This window comes from Triticum aestivum, chromosome 5D, assembly GCF_018294505.1.
Source record: "Triticum aestivum cultivar Chinese Spring chromosome 5D, IWGSC CS RefSeq v2.1, whole genome shotgun sequence".
NCBI lineage: Eukaryota > Viridiplantae > Streptophyta > Magnoliopsida > Poales > Poaceae > Triticum > Triticum aestivum.
In genome coordinates, this window is record NC_057808.1 from 324,703,238 (window position 1) to 324,721,454 (window position 18,217).

Sequence of the window (18,217 nt, forward strand, 5' to 3'; positions counted from 1 at the left end):
GAGGAGTTCAGGATATGCCGCGTCCCGTGAAAGTAGCAGTAGCAAATGGATCTGAGCTATGGTGCAGCCAAGAAGTGTTGGGGTGTTCTTGGTACTCGCAAGGCAATGTGTCTACCACCAATTTCAGATTACTGCCACTGGGCAGTTACGATGTCATTTTGGGCATGGACTGGCTTGAATATCACAACCCTATGCTTATTGACTGGCCAAGGCGTCGCATGCAAATCAAACATGAAGGTTTTACAGTCATCTTGCAAGGAATCACCTCCTCGGTCAGCAAGTGTGATACATTGAACAACATTCAGCTTGCGAGCATGGAAAAACAATCAGCAGTCGCCTATGCAGTCCACCTCTGTTATGCCCAGGATTCGGAGAACATCACTGACATAACATGCACTGAGCTGCCACCAGAGATCGCCGAGGTGTTGCTGGAATACGAGGATGTATTCATGGAACCTGTAGGGCTGCCGCCGAAGCGTGATTGCGATCATCACATACCACTGATGCAGGGTGCGCAGCCTGTTAACATCCGAGCATATCGTCTTAAACCTGAAGTAAAAACAGAAGTGGAGCGTCAGATCGCAGAAATGCTCAAGGCAGGCATTATTCAGAAAAGCAGCAGTCCTTTCTCCTCGCCCATCATCCTAGTGAAAAAGAAGGATGGAACTTGGCGAATTTGTGTTGACTACCAAAGACTAAATGCCATGACCATCATCAGCAAGTACCCAGTACCAGTTATCGAGGATATCTTGGATGAACTAGCAGGAGCTCGCTGGTTCTCTACGCTGGACCTGCGATCAGGGTACCACCAAATTCGTCTAGCCGAGGGCGAAGAGTGCAAGATGGCTTTTCAAACACATTTCGGCCATTTTGAGTACAAAGTGGTTCCGTTTGGCTTGGGAGGAGCACCTGCAACTTTCTTGGGGGGATTGAATGTCACTCTGAAACCAGTTAATCGCGTATGTGCTATGTCGTTCTTCGACGACATTCTCATCTTCAGCCGCACCTACGCGCTGCACATTCAGCACTTGCGTCAAGTCCTGTCACTTCTCAGGAAGGATCAATGGTATGTAAAGCAGTCCAAATGTGTGTTTGCACAGCAGGAGGTCGGTTATCTTGGGCACACCATCTCAGGCAAAGGAGTGGCCACCGACCAAAGCAAAGTGAAGCAAGTGATCGACTGGCCAGTTCCAGTCTGTGTCAAGGACGTCCGAGCGTTCCTTGGTCTGGCGGGGTATTACATGCGCTTTGTCAAGCAGTTTGGCATGCTAGCACGACCACTGACAAATCTTCTGCGCAAGCATACTCAGTTCCAGTGGACAGCAGCAACTCAAGCTGCTTTCGAAGCCCTCAAGACTGCACTGACTTCAGCCCCTGCACTGGCTTTACCGGATTTCACCAAACCTTCGTGGTCGAAACGGATGCGTGTGAGTATGGGGTGGGCGCAGTTCTCTAGCAAGAAGGCCACCCAATTGCCTACCTCAGCAAAGCATTGGGCCCGAGAACCAAAGGCCTGTCTACGTATGAAAAAGAATACTTAGCAATTGTGTTGGCAGTTGAGCAATGGCGACCCTACCTGCAGTTTGGGGAGTTTGTGATCAAAACTGACCAACGTAGTTTGGTGCACCTGGAAGAGCAGCGCTTACACACTCCCTGGCAACAAAAAGCTTTCACCAAGCTCTTGGGGTTGCAGTACCGTATCTGTTATCGCAAGGGATCGGAGAACGGTGCCGCCGATGCGCTTTCCAGGCGACCGGTGCCCACTACTGAACAAGTCCAGGTCATATCAGTTTGCCAGCCTGCGTGGTTACAGGAGATAGTTAAAGGCTATGATACCGACCCCAAGACCCAGCAACTGATCGCACGGTTGGCAGTGGCACCCATGGAGGACAACCATTTCACTCTCAGCAAAGGCATTGTGCGTTTTAAAGGGCGTGTCTGGCTGGGCAACAACACCCACCTGCAGCGACATATCATGCGCGCCTTGCACGACAGTGCTGTCGGCGGCCACTCAGGGTTTCCAGCCACCTACAGAAGAATCAAGCACTTGTTTGCGTGGCCAGGTATGAAGCAGCACATTAAGGAGCACGTCCAGTCTTGTCAAGTGTGCCAGCAGGCCAAACCGGACCGAGCTCAATATCCAGGGCTGCTCCATCCGTTACCAGTCGCCAAGCGCTGTTGGGACCTGATCTCCATGGATTTCATCGGTGGATTACCTCCCTCTCGACAATACAACTGCATATTGGTGGTGGTAGACACTTTCTCCAAGTTTGCCCATTTCCTTCCAGTCAAGCATCCCTACACAGCGCTGACTATTGCACAGCTCTACATCGATCAGATATACGGTTACACGGCATGCCAGAGGCCATTATATCTGACAGAGACGCTGTTTTCACAAGCAAAGTGTGGCAAGAGATCTTCAAGCTGCAGGGCGTGGAACTGAAAATGAGCTCGTCGCATCACCCTCAGACGGACGAACAGACCGAAAGGGTCAACCAATGCCTAGAAACCTACTTGCGTTGCTTCGTCCACAGCTCTCCCAACAACTGGAGCAGATGGTTAGCGTTGGCTGAGTTCTGGTATAATTCAACATACCATTCCACGCTCAACAAGACAGCATTCGAAGTGGTTTATGGCCAGGAGCCGCGGCACCTTGGGCTGATTCCTGAACAAGCAACACCAATTCCCGAGCTTAATGAGTGGTTGGAAGAGCGGCAGCAAATGCAAGATATCTTGAAGCAACACTTACCGCGTGCCAAGCAGGTCATGAAGCAACAGGCAGACAAGAAAAGGACTCCTAGAGAGTTCCAAGTGGGCGACCAGGTGTTTCTCAAGTTGCAGCCATACATTCAGACGTCCGTGGCACGCAGAGCCAATCACAAGCTGAGTTTCAAGTTCTTCAGACCCTATACGGTGATCCGCCGAGTGAATGAAGTTACGTACGAGCTGCAGCTGGCTGAAGGATCACCGATCTTTCCAGTCTTCCATGTTTCACAGTTGCGCAAGGCGCTGACCCCAGGTGCGAGTGCCTCGTCTTCCCTTCCATCACTCACTGATGTGGTTAATGTTCGAGTGGAGATTTTGGACACAAGATGGCGTCGCGGCTCAAACAAAATGCGAGAGCAAGGACTCGTTCGCTGGCAAGATTCCAAGGCTACTCCGGACACCTGGGAAGATGTAGAAGATCTTCGCAGACAATTTCCCTCTGCTCCGACTTGGTTACAAGTCGTTTCTGAAGAAAGGGGGGGTGTCAGCAGCCTTCCCACACCTGGGCTGATGAAGGCCTGTGTGACGCCTGAGCGGCCCAAGAGAGAGAGGAGGCCATGCCACAGGTTCACTGGGCCTCAGTGGGTATCTTACATGTTCGGCCCAGAGGAACCCACTAGTGACTGATATAAGCGAGCGTAGCGTGTGTGAATAGATCATCCTGGCTTGGATCAGAACAAATCGGCGGCAGCTGTAGCGTGTGTCTCTCATCCTGTACTTCATCCCCTTCCTCGAACCTCCTTGTAATCGCCACTATATCGAATTCGCCATTGATCTATTGAGAGAGTAGTAGTTGGTACCTAACAGTCTGTGGACAACAATTGAATGCTCAGTCACCTAATGCTGTCACTTATTTCTCCCCCATTTTAGCACTTCAAATACGAAATTTAGACATGGTCTGGATATATTACAAGCTAACTAGATGCAAATTATGTAGACTAAACCTCCTAAAATCTAGTACGTGATGAGCTGGGCGGTGATTTTGAGTGCATGCATAGAAGCCGCCCCCAGTGTCGTCGCTCTAGCTGTGGGCGTTGCCCAAGCCCTCGTGCGATCCGTCCTGGGTTGCCGTGTCACGCTCATGTTGCCCAAGCTGTCGTGGGACCTGTCCTGGGTCGATGTGTCATGCTCATGTTGTAGGTTCGGAGTGTTTTTCTACAGATCCCTTGATAGGATATCCAACCAAACGAGTAGATCGGATGGTAATAGTGACGGAGTTTACCAGGTTCAGGCCCTTGATATACGACGTAATATGTATTCCCGCTAGTGTATTTTAATTGTATAGGGGTTACAAAGATCAAGGGGCTGAGCAAAGCTCTTAGGTTCTATTTGTCTATATTCAACCAGCCTCACCTCGGATTATATGGATACTAGGGCCCAGGGTTATAGGTACTAAGTCGGTTAGGAAGAGTCCTCCGGGCGTTGGTTGTCTTGTCGTGTACTCCAAGCCTTCCTAGCCCATCTGGTTGTAGGGCCATGGGCTCTGTTGATTAGCCCATGAGTTACCGACCTGAGGGCTAGGCTGATTTTTGCTAGGGTGAGGCAACCTTGGGCTGTAACACCGTCAGTAGCCCCTGAATTGGTCCTCAAATCCGACTTCTTTCCAAGCGGGGTTGATTTGCTCGCGCGGCTTGCGCAAGCTTGTTGAAGTCTAAACTGGTTCATGAAGCTCTCCTCGTCTGAAATTGTTCATGTATATAGCTGATCTCCACAACGAAGTCATCTCGTAAAGCAGGCTCCCGCAGGCCGGTTTCCCGCAGAGTAGTCGTGAAATTTATTGGAACCAGAGCCCAAGTCCTACAGAGAGATTGGACCAGACTAGACTCCAATTGGTCGGACCGGACCACATTGGTCAGGCCAACCATCGGTCAACATGAGGCGCTTGTGGGTTCTTGGGACCCACTAGTGCCACGTCCTGTTAGTCATTATGACATCCACTCATGCCACGTCCTGTGAGTCATTATGCCATGACTAGACGACACGTCTTAAGTACTGGTGCCATTAATAGAAATGCCTCGACCTCCACGCGCTTTAAGTGTGGTTAGTGGTGAATGAGCAGCCCAAACCCACCGCATGTCATGACATTACACCCGCTGCTTCCTATCCCGCAGAGATTCATAAAGAAGAAAAACCCACCGGGCGCGGCACCTTGCCCAGTTTCTCTTTCATCCATCTCTCTCTCAAGCACCCTGCCGCCATTGTTGCTGATGCCTAAGCTCCACCGCTTGCCCCACCTCGCTCACCGACGCGCGCACACCATTGATGGCTCCCAAATCGAGCAACGCATCGGTGGCGAAGAGTGACATCATGAGGAAGAGGACACCGCCGACAAAGGACCTGCCGTTTCCAAAGGCAAGCTGAAGGCGGCTTCTGACACCAAGGGTAAATGGATCCCTCCATCACCACTGCTGGGCACCTCCAGCACCTCACCAAGATTGGCCATCTTTGTTGCCAGGGTTTGTTGATTGGAGGTCACTGGTAACGGAGGACGAGGACGGGGAGACTATCGTCGAGTCCACCCCATGCCTGTGGGGAGAAGAGCGGGTATGCTCCATTCTTTCCTACTGTGAAACTTTGGTTTCTTGTTTCACGCTTTCTTTTGGGGCCTTCTCCATTTTTATGGCCTATAACTTCATCATCCCACTCCAAACGGAGTTCCCCACATTGCATGCTTTGTTACTTTGTGTGAGCTTTTTCTCGGCATTGAACCACATTTCGGTCTCTGGCATTGGCATTTCTCAGTAAAGCTTCAAACTAGTTTGACCGAGACCCACGAGTGTGAGAGAGCTGCATCTCTAAGGTGGTTGGATCCGGGTACCTTTGCGGGGACCTAGCCGATACCAACAAGAAGTGGTAAGAAAACTGGTTCTATAAGGCTGAAGTAGAAATACTGGACAACTCAGGTGAGAAATACTTACTGCTTACACGGCCGCTGCTAGTCGCGCTCGAGGTTCTCGATCTGGAGGCAACGACACTCCGGCCTTACCCCGCACGATCAGGGCAGGGGTGGTGGAGACATGCATGGTGGCAAGCTGTGGTGCCTTGTCTTCGAGCATGTTCCAGCGCTTCTCTCGCCTTGTGTCCTCCGGTGGCACTACAAAAAAACACTTCCGTGATGATACGTGTTTGTCACAGTAGGTCACATTTTCTGTCATGCATGTACATCCATGACGATTTTATGACAGAATCAAGATAGTCATACCTGTGCTGTCGTAGAAGTGTTCCATGACAATACTCAAATTATCATCACAGAAGGGTCCACTTCCATGACGATAAATGATGCATCATGGAAGTGTTTTCATCAAGGGTAACTAACATGTGGCATCCACCATACCATGTCACCGTTAAGCTATCGGGTCCGGTTTTCAATCCGACAACCTGTTAACATAATTGACCAATGCCGATTTTCCACGTGTAAAATTCTCATTGGCCGAAGGGACCATGTGTGTGACAGCCTGGATTTTGCCTTCTCTCTTTTTCCGGACTTCATTTGCCCTTGCTTTGAAATTTGGTTTTTGAATCAATTCAAATGGACTTGAACACTTGGGCTTGTCCTTGATTTTCACCCAAGTGATCCCTCCATCTCTCATTCAACTTTCTTTCTCTGAAAAATCCCAAAATAGCCCAAGGAATATTTTTCATAAAATAAAAATATTCAAAATCCTTTCTGAAAATCCATACAGAAACTTGTGCTCCAAAGCAACCCTCATTTTTCTTGCTTCCAAAAAACTGAGAAAATTCCCAAATATTCTTAGAACCTTGGCCCACCTCCCTGAGCAAAAATATTGCATACTTATTTGGAATATTTTTGCTACAGAAAATCATTTCTATTCTGGCCTCAAAATCCAGTTTCTACAGCAAGTGCATTTTTCCTTGATCTTTTGAGGCTGAATTTTCTTGAGCTTGGTTACCTTCCTAGATAAACCTTAACTCCAGAAGTTTAGCCCTAATCACCTTCTAGAAGGCCTCCAAACTTGGCGACCAAGTTTCTGACCAGAAACTTGCCAACAAGCTCAAGTCTCATCCGGTCGGCCTGGCAGTGTGCCATCACCCTTCCTAGACCTAACACTGCATAGACAACACCCCAGACATGGTTTGGCCACGAGTGGGCGTCATTTTGACCATGCCAGCGCGGTGACCGCGTGTGGACACCGCTCTGTCAGCGCGCCCGACACGCTCTGCATCGCGCCCGAGCGTTTGTGCATCGCGTGATCGATCCAGAGCTCGCCGACGACTGCTGCACTGCACCACCACCTTCGTCTCTTCACCCTTGACCGCTCCCTGGCGCTCGCCGATGCCGGAGACGCCGCAGCGACATGGGCACATCGCGGCCAAAAGCCATAGTGCGCCCCATGCCCCTGTCTTCTTCCTCCACTGCCTCCTGTGCTCGTCCGCACCTTTGCACAGCTCCCGCGTGATCACTGAGCCCCTCCAGCCCTCGCTAACGCCGTTCGTCGTTGCTCGCCGGCTTCCAGAGAGCTCTGGCGGAGCCACGTACCCCCTTCCCCTCTGGCTATAAATTCGAGCACCTCCCTCCGTTCTGAGCATCCCAAACCAACCACCCAACCTCCACAACGCAGTAGGATAGCCGTAGCCCGGTCGGGCAGGCCTCTGGCTGCCGTCCCCGACCCGAGCTCGCCGACGATCCATCGCAGCCCTCCACCTTGCTCCGGTGCCTCTCGAGCTCAAGCAACCGACTCCCTGAGGGTTCACTGGTGCCGTCTGGACGTGCTGCAGCCCCTAGGACCGCCCCAATCCGTCGTCTTCTTCCTCTCCGGCGAGACCCGACCGCAGCCGCCGCTCGCGAGCTTAGTTGCGAGCTGCTCCGTGAAGGAAATATGCCCTAGAGGCAATAATAAAGTTATTATTTATTTCCTTATATCATGATAAATGTTTATTATTCATGCTAGAATTGTATTAACCGGAAACATAATACTTGTGTGAATACATAGACAAACAAAGTGTCACTAGTATGCCTCTACTTGACTAACTCGTTGATCAAAGATGGTTATGTTTCCTAGCCATTGACATGAGTTGTCATTTGATTAACGGGATCACATCATTAGGAGAATGATGTGATTGACTTGACCCATTCAGTTAGCTTAGCACTCGATCGTTTAGTATGTTGCTATTGCTTTCTTCATGACTTATACATGTTCCTATGACTATGAGATTATGCAACTCCCGTTTACCGGAGGAACACTTTGTGTGCTACCAAACGTCACAACGTAACTGGGTGATTATAAAGGTGCTCTACAGGTGTCTCCGAAGGTACTTGTTGGGTTGGCGTATTTCGAGATTAGGATTTGTCACTCCGATTGTCGGAGAGGTATCTCTGGGCCCTCTCGGTAATGCACATCACTTAAGCCTTGCAAGCATTGCAACTAATGAGTTTGTTGCGAGATGATGTATTACAGAACGAGTAAAGAGACTTGCCGGTAACGAGATTGAACTAGGTATTAAGATACCGACGATCGAATCTCGGGCAAGTAACATACCGATGACAAAGGGAACAACGTATGTTGTTATGCGGTCTGACCGATAAAGATCTTCGTAGAATATGTGGGAGCCAATATGAGCATCCAGGTTCCGCTATTGGTTATTGACCGGAGACGTGTCTCAGTCATGTCTACATAGTTCTCGAACCCGTAGGGTCCGCATGCTTAACGTTTCGATGACAGTTATATTATGAGTTTATATGTTTTGATGTACCGAAGGTTGTTCGGAGTCCCGGATGTGATCACGGACATGACGAGGAGTCTCAAAATGGTCGAGACATAAAGATTGATATATTGGAAGCCTATATTTGTATATCGGAAGTGTTCCGGGTGAAATCGGGATTTTACCGGAGTACCGGGAGGTTACCGGAACCCCCCGGCAACATAATGGGCCTTAGTGGGCCTAGGTGGAAGAGAGGAGAGGCGGCTAGGGCTGGGCTGCGCGCCCCTCCCCCCTAGTTCGAATAGGACAAGGAGAAGGGGGCGGCGCCCCCTTCCTTCTTCTCCCTCTCCTCTTTCCCACTCCCAAGTCCTAATCCAACTAGGAAGGGGGGGGGGGGAGTCCTACTCCCGGTGGGAGTAGGACTCCTCCTGGCGCGCCGCAAGGCTGGCCGCACCTCTCCCCCTTTGCTCCTTTATATACGGGGGCAAGGGGGCACCCCATAGACACAACAATTGATCTATTGATCTCTTAGCCGTGTGCGGTGCCCCCCTCCACCATATTACACCTCGATAATATCGTAGCGGTGCTTAGGCGAAGCCCTGCGTCGGTAGAACATCATCATCGTCACCACGCCGTCGTGCTGACGAAACTCTCCCTCAACACTCGGCTGGATCGGAGTTCGAGGGACGTCATCGAGCTGAACGTGTGCTGAACTCGGAGGTGCCGTGCGTTCGGTACTTGATCGGTCGGATCGTGAAGACGTACGACTACATCAACCGCGTTGTGTTAACGCTTCCGCTTTCGGTCTACGAGGGTACGTGGACAACACTCTCCCCTCTCGTTGATATGAATCACCATGATCTTGCGTGTGCGTAGGAATTTTTTTGAAATTACTACGTTCCCCAACAGTGGCATCCGAGCCTGGTTTTATGCGTAGATGTCATATGCACGAGTAGAACACAAGTGAGTTGTGGGCGATATAAGTCATACTGCTTACCAGCATGTCATACTTTGGTTCGGCGGTATTGTTGGATGAAGCGGCCCGGACCGACATTACGCGTATGCTTACGCGAGACTGGTTCTTCCGACGTGCTTTGCATAGAGGTGGCTGGCGGGTGTCAGTTTCTCCAACTTTAGTTGAACCGAGTGTGGCTACGCCCGGTCCTTGCGAAGGTTAAAACAGCACCAACTTGACAAACTATCGTTGTGGTTTTGATGCGTAGGTAAGAACGGTTCTTGCTAAGCCCGTAGCAGCCACGTAAAACTTGCAACAACAAAGTAGAGGACGTCTAACTTGTTTTTGCAGGGCATGTTGTGATGTGATATGGTCAAGACATGATGCTAAATTTTATTGTATGAGATGATCATGTTTTGTAACCGAGTTATCGGCAACTGGCAGGAGCCATATGGTTGTCGTTTTATTGTATGCAATGCAATCGCCATGTAATTGTTTTACTTTATCACTAAGCAGTAGCGATAGTCGTAGAAGCAATAGTTGGCGAGACGACAACGATGCTACGATGGAGATCAAGGTGTCGCGCCGGTGACGATGGGGATCATGACGGTGCTTCGGAGATGGAGATCACAAGCACAAGATGATGATGGCCATATCATATCACTTATATTGATTGCATGTGATGTTTATCTTTTTATGCATCTTATCTTGCTTTGATTGACGGTAGGATTATAAGATGATCCCTCACTAAATTATCAAAGTATAAGTGTTCTCCAGCGGGTTATTATAATGACCCGGGGGTATTGGCACGTACTGAGGCGGGGCAGGGGGCACCTGGGGAGGCCCCATTACTCGTGGCTGAATAAGGGGTCCGGACCCGGGCGCTATGACCCCTGGCGGGTTACTAGACCCTGCACCTGGCGTGTTGAAGAGGTTGCGTGGATCATAAACCGGAGGGAGTCGAGATTGGGTCTTTTGATACCTCCTTCTCATGACCTCATTGGCCGCGTTCTGATCCATCGTGAGTTGGAAGGATTGCGCCTGGATCAGCTGAGTTTGGGCATCGAGAGCCGCCCTCTCCGCAGCCAGCCTGATCCCTTCCGCTGCAAGATCCTCTTTAGCCTTCACTAGATCCAATTTTAACTGTGCCACCTCCGCGTCATGCCGAGCTTGATCCGCCGGGTCAACCGTGGCGGTTAACAGGGCCGTCATCTTGTCCGTGAGATCCATTAGCACCTGAGCCGGAGAAGGCACCGGGTCTCCCGCTCCAGCAGCGGGGTTCTGAACAGGCTGCGCACCAGCCATAAAAACTCCAACCTGACTTGGCGGCTCAAATAGGTCCGGAATACTGTCACCATCGGAACAACCCATGATCCTGCCATCCTGAAGTTGGTACAACGAGTTTGACTCATCGGTGGCCGACTCGCCGTCAGAGCCGGCGGCCGTCTCATCACCAGATCCAGATCGATCAGAGAGTCCTCCATGGATACACCCCACAAAAGCATGCCTTAAGGCAGGCCGGGCCCGGGCGGGTCGCGCAAGCTGAGCCGTCTCGATGAGATCGGCGCAGAGACCCGGCTCAGGGCCCGGTTCACCAATCTTGCCAATGAAAACATGAATTCAGCCGAAGGGGACCCGGTACCCGTACTCAATTGAGCCGGCGTCGGGGCCCCAGTTTGCATCGTCGATGTAGAGCTTGCCGCGATGACTCTTGGTCATCCGGCCCACAGCGTATCCCTTGAGCCCTTCGAAGCTGCCCTTCAAGAACTCAAATCCACCGTGCGCTGGCCCCACGGTGGGCGCCAACTGTCGTGGAATTGTCACGACAGATGTCCCCGAGCTAGGACTTAGTCGTGGAGCCATCGCGACTAGGAAGCTTGAAGGGGTTAATGGGGACAAGGAACACGAGGGTTTATACTGGTTCGGCCCCTTACGGTGAAGGTAAAAGCCTACGTCCAGTTGAGGTGGTATTGATTAGGGTTACGATCACCAGGGAGCTAAACTGCTATGCCCGGCTCTCGATGCGATTGTTGTCGCCCCTAAACTGCTGTCGGGTCGTCCCTTTATATAGAGAAAGGCTGACGCCCTGCAGCTCTGAGAGTCCCGGCCCGCTCATAAGAGTGTCCGGCTCGGACTCTCAACTATTCTTGCCTTACACTACAAGTTCTACCGTAATAACGATTGTAACTATGGGCCTTAAGCCATATCCGGGTCTTAAGCCCATCTCTGGCCCATCGTCTTCAAGCTTGGCTCCGGGCTTCTGGTAATGACCATTAGAGTAACCCGGCCCCTCCTGGCGGGTGACTCTAAGGTCTATATCCTCAACACATTCCGTTAGCTTAGCACTTGATCGTTTAGTATGTTGCTATTGCTTTCTTCATGACTTATAGATGTTCCTATGACTATGAGATTATGCAACTCCCGTTTACCGGAGGAACACTTTGTGTGCTACCAAACGTCACAACGTAACTGGGTGATTATAAAGGTGCTCTACAGGTGTCTCCGAAGGTACTTGTTGGGTTAGCGTATTTCGAGATTAGGATTTGTCACTCCGATTGTCGGAGAGGTATCTCTGGGCCCACTCGGTAATGCACATCACTATAAGCCTTGCAAGCATTGTAACTAATGAGTTAGTTGCGGGATGATGTATTACGGAACGAGTAAAGAGACTTACCGGTAACGAGATTGAACTAGGTATTGAGATACTGACGATCGAATCTCGGGCAAGTAACATACCGATGACAAAGGGAACAACGTATGTTGTTATGCGGTTTGACCGATAAAGATCTTCGTAGAATATGTAGGAGCCAATATGGGCATCCAAGTTCCGCTATTGGTTATTGACCAGAGAGGTGTCTCGGTCATGTCTACATAGTACTCGAACCCGTAGGGTCCGCACGCTTAAACGTTCGTTGACGATATAGTACTATGAGTTATGTATGTTGGTGACCGAATGTTGTTCGGAGTTTCGGATGAGATCACGGATATGACGAGGAACTCCGGAATGGTCCGGAAGTAAAGATTGATATGTGGATAGTAGTGTTTGATCTCTGGAAGGGTTCCGGAATTCACCGGAAGGGGTTCCGGATGTTTCCCGAAATGTTTGGGCACGGGAACACTTTATCTGGGCCACAGGGGAAAGCCCACGAGGTTTTTGGAAAGCGCAAAAGGAAGTTTTGCAGAGTCCAGGGGCCAGACGCCAGGGTCCCTGGCGTCTGGGTCCAGACGCCGGGAACCCTGGCGTCTGGCCATGGAGTCCGAGAAGTACTCTTGCCTTTCGGGTGAAACCGACTTTGTGGAGGCTTTTACTCCAAGTTTTGACCCCAAGGCTCAACATATAAATAGAGGGGCAGGGCTAGCACCCAAGACACATCAAGAAACACCAAGCCGTGTGCCGGCAACCCCGTCTCCTCTAGTTTATCCTCCATCATAGTTTTCGTAGTGCTTAGGCGAAGCCCTGCGGAGATTGTTTTTCACCAACACCGTCACCACGCCGTTGTGCTGCCGGAACTCATCTACTACTTCGCCCCTCTTGCTGGATCGAGAAGGCGGGGGCGTCATCGAGCTGAACGTGTGCAGAACTCGGAGGTGCCGTGCTTTCGGTACTTGGATCGGTCAGATCGTGAAGACGTACGACTACATCAACCGCGTTGATATAACGCTTCCGCTTACGGTCTACGAGGGTACGTAGACAACACTCTCCCCTCTCGTTGCTATGCATCACCATGATCTTGCGTGTTTGTAGGATTTTTTTTGAAATTACTACGTTCCCCAACAGTGGCATCTGAGCCTGGTTTTATGCGTAGATGTCATATGCACGAGTAGAACACAAGTGAGTTGTGGGCGATATCAGTCATACTGCTTACCAACATGTCATACTTTGGTTCGGCGGTATTGTTGGATGAAGCGGCCTGGACTGACATTACGCGTACGCTTACGCGAGACTGGTTCTACCGACGTGCTTTGCACACAAGTAGCTGGCGGGTGTCAGTTTCTCCAACTTTAGTTGAACCGAGTGTGGCTACACCCGGTCCTTGCGAAGGTTAAAACAACACCAACTTGACAAACTATCGTTGTGGTTTTGATGCGTAGGTAAGAACGGTTCTTGCTCAGCCCATAGCAGCCACGTAAAAACTTGCAACAACAAAGTAGAGAACGTCTAACTTGTTTTTGCAGGGCATGTTGTGATGTGATATGGTCAAGACATGATGAGATATAAGTTGTTGTATGCGATAATCATGTTTTGTTGAAGTTATCGGCAACTGGCAGAAGCCTTATGGTTGTCTCTTTATTGCATAAGATGCAAGCGCCAAATAATTGCTTTACTTTATCGCTATGCGATAGCAATAGTTGGCGAGACGACCATGTGATGACACATTGATATAGATCAAGATGATGGAGATCATGGTGTCATGCCGGTGACGATAGAGATCATGACGGTACTTTGTAGATGGAGATCAAAGGCGCAAGATGATCATGGCCATATGATGTCACATATTTTGATTGCATGTGATGTTTATCTTTTATACATCTTATTTTGCTTAGTTCGACGGTAGCTTTATAAGATGATCTCTCACTAAATTTCAAGATAAAAGTGTTCTCCCTGAGTATGCGCCGTTGCCAAAGTTCGTCGTGCCCAGACACCACGTGATGATCGGGTGTGATAAGCTATACGTCCATCTACAACGGGTGCAAGCCAGTTTTGCACACGCAGAATACTCAGGTTAAACTTGACGAGCCTAGCATATGCAGATATGGCCTCGGAACACTGAGACCGAAAGGTCGAGCGTGAATCATATAGTAGATATGATCAACATAGTGATGTTCACCATTGAAAACTACTCCATTTCTCGTGATGATCGGTTATGGTTTAGTTGATTTGGATCACGTGATCACTTAGATGATTAGAGGGATGTCTATCTAAGTGGGAGTTCTTAAGTAATATGATTAATTGAACTTTAATTTATCATGAACTTAGTCCTGATAGTATTTTGCAATAGCTCGCGTTGCTGCTTCCCTATGTTTTATATGTGTTCCTAGAGAAAACTAAGTTGAAAGATGTTAGTAGCAATGATGTGGATTGGATCCGTGATCTGAGGATTATCCTCATTGTTGCACAGAAGAATTATGTCCTTGATGCACCGCTAGGTGACAGACCTATTGCAGGAGCAGATGCAGACGTTATGAACGTTTGACAAAGCTCGGTATGATAACTACTTGATAGTTTAGTGCACCATGCTTTACGGCTTAGAACCGGGACTTTAAAAATGTTTTTGAACGCCACAGAGCATATAGGATGTTCCGTGTCGAGAGGTATGAGACGTCTGACAGTACTTTGCCTACAAGATGGAGGAGAATTGCTCGGCTAGTGAGCATGTGCTCAGAATGTCTGAGTACTACAATCACTTGAATCAAGTGGGAGTTAATCTTCCAGATAAGATAGTGATTGACAGAGTTCTCTAGTCACTATCACCAAGTTACTAGAACTTCGTGATGAACAATAATATGCAAGGGATAACGGAAACGATTCCCAAGCTCTTTGTGATGCTGAAATCGACGAAGGTAGAAATCAAGAAAAACATCAAGTGTTGATGGTTGACAAGACCACTAGTTTCAAAAAAAGGGCAAAGGGAAGAAGGGGAACTTCAAGAAGAACGGCAAGCGAGTTGCTGCTCAAGTGAAGAATCCCAAGTCTGGACCTAAGCCTGAGACTGAGTGCTTCTACTACAAAGGAACTGGTCACTGGAAGCGGAACTGCCCCAAGTATTTGGCGGATAAGAAGGATGGCAAAGTGAACATAGGTATATTTGATATACATGTTATTGATGTGTACTTTACTAGTGTTTATAGCAACCCCTCAGTATTTGATACTAGTTCAGTTGCTAAGGATAGTAACTCGAAATGGGAGTTGCAGAATGAACAGAGACTAGTTAAGGGTGAAGTGATGATGTGTATTGGAAATGGTTCCAAGATTGATATGATCATCATGGCACACTCCCTATACTTTCGGGATTAGTGTTGAACCTAAAATAAATGTTATTTAGTGTTTGCGTTGAGCATGAATATGATTGGATCATGTTTATTGCAATACGGTTATTCATGTAAGTTAGAGAATAATTGTTGTTCTGTTTACATGAATAAAACCTTCTATGGTCATACACCCAATGAAAATGGTTTGTTGGATCTCGATCGTGGTGATACACATTTTCATAATATTGAAGCCAAAAGATGCAAAGTTAATAATGATAGTGCAACTTATTTGTGGCACTACCGCTTAGGTCATATTGGTGTAAAGCGCATGAAGAAAATCCATGCTGATGGGCTTTTGGAATCACTTGATTATGAATCAGTTGATGCTTGCGAACCATGCCTTATGGGCAAGATGACTAAAACTCCGTTCTCCGGAACTATGGAGCAAGCAACAGATTTGTTGGAAATCATAAATACAGATGTATGTGGTCCGATGAATGTTGAGGCTCGCGGCGGGTATCGTTATTTTCTCACCTTCACAGATGATTTAAGCAGATATGGGTATATCTACTTAATGAAACATAAGTCTGAACCATTTGAAAAGTTCAAAAAAATTCTGAGTGAAGTTGAAAATCATCGTAACAAGAAAATAAAGTTTCTACGATCTGATCGTGGAGGAGAATATTTGAGTTACGAGTTTGGTCTACATTTGAAACAATGCGGAATAGTTTCGCAACTCACGCCACCCGGAACACCACAGCGTAATGGTGTGTCCGAACGTCGTAATCGTACTTTACTAGATATGGTGCGATCTATGATGTCTCTTACTGATTTACCGCTATCATTTTGGGGTTATGCTTTACAGATGGCTGCATTCACGTTAAATAGGGCACCATCGAAATCCGTTGAGACGACGCCTTATGAACTGTGGTTTGGCAAGAAACCAAAGTTGTCGTTTCTTAAAGTTTGGGGCTGCGATGCTTATGTGAAAAAGCTTCAACCTGATAAGCTCGAACCCAAATCGGAGAAATGTGTCTTCATAGGATACCCAAAGGAGACTGTTGGGTACACCTTCTATCACAGATCCGAAGGTAAGACATTCGTTGCTAAGAATGGATCCTTTCTAGAGAAGGAGTTTTTCTCGAAAGAAGTGAGTGGGAGGAAAGTAGAACTTGATGAGGTAACCGTACTTGATCCCTTATTGGAAAGTAGTTCATCACAGAAACCGGTTCCTGTGACGTCTATACCAATTAGTGAGGAAGTTAATGATGATGATCATGGAACTTCAGATCAAGTTGTTACTGAACCTCGTAGGTCAACCAGAGTAAGATCCGCACCAGAGTGGTACGGTAATCCTGTTCTGGAGGTTATGTTACTAGACCATGACGAACCTACGAACTATGAAGAAGCGATGGTGAGCCCAGATTCCGCAAATGGCTTGAGGCCATGAAATCCGAGATGGGATCCATGTATGAGAACAAAGTATGGACTTTGGTTGACTTGCCCGATGATCGGCAAGCCATTGAAAATAAATGGATCTTCAAGAAGAAGAGTGACGCTGACGGTAATGTTACTGTTTATAAAGCTCGATTTGTTGCGAAAGGTTTTCGACAAGTTCAAGGGATTGACTACGATGAGACCTTCTCACCCGTAGTGATGCTTAAGTCTGTCCGAATCATGTTAGCAATTGCCGCATTTTATGATTATGAAATTTGGCAAATGGATGTCAAAACTGCATTCCTGAATGGATTTCTGGAAGAAGAATTGTATATGATGCAACCGGAAGGTTTTGTCGATCCAAAGGGAGCTAACAAAGTGTGCAAGCTCTAGCGATCCATTTATGGACTGGTGCAAGCCTCTCGGAGTTGGAATAAACGCTTTGATAGTGTGATCAAAGCATTTGGTTTTATACAGACTTTTGGAGAAGCCTGTATTTACAAGAAAGTGAGTGGGAGCTCTGTAGCATTTCTGATATTATATGTAGATGACATATTGCTGATTGGAAATGATATAGAATTTCTGGATAGCATAAAGGGATACTTGAATAAGAGTTTTTCAATGAAAGACCTCGGTGAAGCTGCGATATATTGGGCATCAAGATCTATAGAGATAGATCAAGACGCTTAATTGGACTTTCACAAAGCACATACCTTGACAAAGTTTTGAAGAAGTTCAAAATGGATCAAGCAAAGAAAGGGTTCTTGCCTGTGTTACAAGGTGTGAAGTTGAGTAAGGCTCAATGCCCGACCACTGCAGAAGATAGAGAGAAGATGAAAGATGTTCCCTATGCTTCAGCCATAGGCTCTATCATGTATGAAATGCTGTGTACCAGACCTGATGTATGCCTTGCTATAAGTCTAGCAGGAAGGTACCAAAGTAATCCAGGAGTGGATCACTGGACAGCGGTCAAGAACATCCTGAAATACCTGAAAAGGACTAAGGATATGTTTCTCGTTTATGGAGGTGACAAAGAGCTCATCGTAAATGGTTACGTCGATGCAAGCTTTGACACTGATCCGGACGATTCTAAATCACAAACCGGATACGTGTTTACATTGAACGGTAGAGCTGTCAGTTGGTGCAGTTCTAAACAAAGCGTCGTGGCGGGATCTACATGTGAAGTGGAGTACATAGCTGCTTCGGAAGCAGCAAATGAAGGAGTCTGGATGAAGGAGTTCATATCCGATCTAGGTGTCATATCTAGTGCATCGGGTCCAATGAAAATCTTTTGTGACAATACTGGTGCAATTGCCTTAGCAAAGGAATCCAGATTTCACAAGAGAACCAAGCACATCAAAAGACACTTCAATTCCATCTGGGATTTAGTCCAGGTGGGAGACATAGAAATTTGCAAGATACATACGG